The sequence below is a fragment of the Papaver somniferum genome, unplaced genomic scaffold (genome assembly GCF_003573695.1).
Source record: "Papaver somniferum cultivar HN1 unplaced genomic scaffold, ASM357369v1 unplaced-scaffold_21, whole genome shotgun sequence".
In the NCBI taxonomy this organism is placed as follows: domain Eukaryota; kingdom Viridiplantae; phylum Streptophyta; class Magnoliopsida; order Ranunculales; family Papaveraceae; genus Papaver; species Papaver somniferum.
In genome coordinates this window covers 10,331,694-10,335,661 of record NW_020631041.1, presented here as the reverse complement: position 1 = coordinate 10,335,661, position 3,968 = coordinate 10,331,694, and the positions used below count along the sequence as shown (strand labels likewise).

Below are 3,968 nucleotides of genomic sequence, written 5' to 3'. Positions count from 1 at the left end.
TTCTTCTCCTTCTCAGAGAGAAGTACTGAGAAGAGGCGAGAAAAAATTAAGGGAACTGAAACCCTAAGAATTTCTTCAAAGCTTATATACCCCCTATTAATCCAACGGCTGAGACAGATCCCTTATCCCCTAAATCTAACGGTCACAATTATTCGGGACTTCGGTCCGGTACGGGACGGTTCATGTGTTGGACCGTGTACCTGTACCCCCATAGCTCGGTTCCTATTTTTGGGACCGGTACTTGTACCTTGTACCTCGGTTCGGTCCAAAATCAGGTACGGTTCCATCGGTTCCGGTTCGGTCCGTCGGTCCGGCTCGGTTCCTGTGTACCCTTACTTTTACCTGACATTTTCTTTGCTGCATTATATATAATGCAAGTTATTTTGAAATAAAGTCCGTGAATTTTCTTTTCTGTTCCATGGGTTGTTGTGTAGTACTGAATCTGTTTTATGTCAAATAGGTGATATATGTATGATGAAATAAGGGGAAGAAGCAGATTGATTGGGCTTGTGACCATGTTCAAATGGTGAAGTCAAGGCTCCAGTGGAGCAGTTGAATGACTTTGTAAGTTCTCTTGACAACCTAATTTTCATTTATTTTATTCTACTGATTTCAATTGCGTAGTAACTAAAATTCGAATCTGTGTTTCTTTCTTTTGTCATGACTTCAGATCTGGGAATAACATCTTATATCAACTCTTCACTTGGAACCTGTATTTCTTCGACATATCAACAGTTGTTTTTAGTATGGAGTAGAAAGTAAGATCTATAGCACCCACAAATCCTTTGTCAGTGAGTTATTTTTCAGATTCACGGGTACATATTCTGATAAGATGTGTGATTTGCCAAATTAGATAAGGCAAATAATGTCCAAGAAGATAATAATGGGATTCAGACAGTTATCTAACATAAGATAATTAATCTCTTTTTATCTAATACAAGATATTCACATAATCACACACTTAAAAGCTTTCAGCTCGTAATCTCTTCTAGATTATTATCTGAATTGGATCTGACTTCCAATATGTTACTAATAAAACATAAACTTTATATAAAACTTGACAACATCTTTGCCAACCTTTAAAAATGTCTATATTTATTGTTTAGCTCATTTATCGTTTTTAGCTATTTTGTGTATTTCTTTCTTTTCGTCTCTCTGGATGTTTGGTTTTGTGCTCACTCCTTTAGATGTTTTCTTCTTTTTTTTCTCTTTGATTTATAAATTTATTGCCTCCGGATTTGTTTTTAAGAAATTATGTTTTTTTTCGTTTCAATCGGTTTTTAAATGTTTCTTACTTGTTTTGATTTACTATCGTCTGTTTTCACAAGCTCTGTTTCTCTTCAGAATTACTTGATTAATTGTTTCTATTGCTTCTGTTTTTCCACCTATCAGTATGAATTAGAGATCAAGAGTTCATAAGTGAAAATTGTGTAATTTGAAAAACTATCCCCCTCACCTTTTTTTCTTCTTACATATCTACAACTCCTCCTTTGTTTCTGTTCTCATTTTGAAATCCAGTTCAGGTTGTAATCGGTCACTCTAATGTTCTACTGTTCAACATCAAATTCTCTGTTCTAATCTTCTTCCTTGTTTTCCCTCCCAAGTCCAATCCCCTCGAATCGTTTTTCAGTACTTTGGGTATCATCTGTTAGATTCGTCCTCCCCTTCTTTTTTTCTACAATTTCCCCCTTTTCTTTCTCACTGTTTGTTTCTTCTATCTTCATTTCATCATCAGCTCCATGGTAGTACTTTTGGAGTCGCTTAAGATGCCTTTTACCACCATAATTACACAGCAACTTGTTCCCAATCTCTTCTTGTTTGGATTTCCATCTTTTGTTTTAGGACTTGTTCTTGGATGGTCCTGGAAACCAAAATTCCATATTCTCTCTTCTTCTTTTGATACGTCTAACTCAAAAAATTCCAATCATACTTACTTACTAATTCACCAACGCTTTGTCCTTCCACTCCATTCTTTCATTTCTTGGATCTCCACTGTAGCAGCAGATACCTACTCCAATGATGATCCACTAGTGTCTCCTATACATTCTGCTGATGAATATTGCAGGTATGTAAAGTTTATCCAATCAATTTATTTTAGTTACAAAAAAAGATATGGGATTTTGATTGAATCAACTAATCATTATGGGATTAATCTGCTTTTCTTGTTTCCGGCCCTGCAGTAGTGAGTCTCCTGAGCCTGGAAAATCAATTGCTGTCACCAGTGAAGATGTAGAACATTTATGCCAACTTGTGGAGGGAAGAGATGGAGGTCGGGCGTGGACACAAATATTGGACCGGCATACTCCAACTATGCTCTATCAAGCTTGGCATCGAGATCCCGAGGTTCGTTCAATTACCTGCTATTTCGATCAATTTTTACTTTAGTTCAATTCATATAGTTCCCCTGAACATTTTATTGGAATTTTTCTTTGTTTGTTCATTGTAACCCATGTGTCTAAAGATTGTGGTTTTGCTTGCTAGATTGGCCCTCCACAATATCGTAGTAGGAGTGTCTAAGAGGATGTCACACCTGAGTTGGTGAGGGACTTCTTCTGGGATGATGAGTTCAGCTCCAATTGGGATGACATGCTCATACGTGCTGAGACGTTGGAGGAATGCCAACCACGGGAACTATGCTAGTTCATTGGACACGCAAGGTCTGGTGATTATCTTTAACATCTTCTCTCTGAATGGACTATGCTGGACTTGTGTTCTTGAATTGGATTCGTTTATAATTCAATCTTTTGGTGCAGTTTCCCTTCTTCTGCAGTGACAGGGAATACATCATAGGCCGTCGAATATGGGAAGCAGGAAGATCATGTTATTGTGTCACTAAGGTATGGTGGGAACTCAAAATACTATTTCCCTTGTTGTAGAGCCTTCATGTGATGCCATCAAAACGACTAATCATGTTTCAGGGCGTACCGTGCTCCTCGGTGCCAAGACGCAACAAACCTAGACGCGTTGACTTATATTACTAAAGTTATTGCGTACGAGCAGGTAAAATCTTATTTCAGTTTAGTCCTCCTTGATAGGTTCAAATGCTATTTCAGTCTTCTTCTTGAATAACGAGCTACATAACTGAAGTTAGTATCATTTGTTGATGTATGTGGAACAGTGGAATCAAATAAAGGGGACGGCCAGCTGAGTGCGTGCGAGGTGCTGCTCTTCCATCATGAAGACATGGGCATTCCCCGTGAGATTGCAAAATTTGGCATCGGGAAAGGTATGTGGGGTGCTGTGAAGAAGATTGAGCCTGGGTTACGTGCCTACCAGAAATCCCGAGCCTTTACAACAGCATCGCTCTCTAGGTGTGCTTTCATGGCTCAGCTAAACACCAAGCTCAGTGCAGACTACCTTAGATCATTGGAGGTGGAAACAATAAACAGTCAGAGTGACACCCCAGCAGAGGCGGTTGAAACTCTGGATTCCAATGATGAGAAACCATCAAAGACGACGTGCAAGAATATACCCAAACTCCTAATTGTTGGTGGGGCACTTGTTCTCGCGTGCAGTCTTGACAGGGGGCTACTTACCAAGACAGTTGTATCGGGAGTTGTCACAGGCTTATTTAAGATCGGGAGGAGGTTGTGATCACTCTAGAACGGTACATAGCACTAATTCATCACCTACAGGAGTTTATCATATAAGTTATCATCAGTTAAATGAGAATATAAAGAAGAAGAAGATATGCGCGTGGTTACAGCCCAAGCAAATAGAGCTGTATGTCGAGAAAAAAATCTCAATTGTCCTGTTATGGGTGTCATTAAGCATCTTATCTTATTCTTTAGAGCTAGTAAATTTATCGGCAGAAAAGACTTTCTTTGTCTACTGCATCATCTGCCAGAAAGAGCATGATGCTCTGCAGTAACTAGAGGTAGCTACTGATAAACTGAGGTGTCCCTAAACAACATATCGGAATCTGTTAAGTAATAATTTATGAATATTATAAGCAACAGTTGGGTACA

At 38.8% G+C, this 3,968-nt stretch overlaps 1 pseudogene; it reads left to right on the top strand.

The window, feature by feature from the left end:
- The first annotated feature begins 453 nt into the window (after positions 1 to 453).
- On the top strand, positions 454 to 3,968 carry LOC113340227 (annotated as a pseudogene).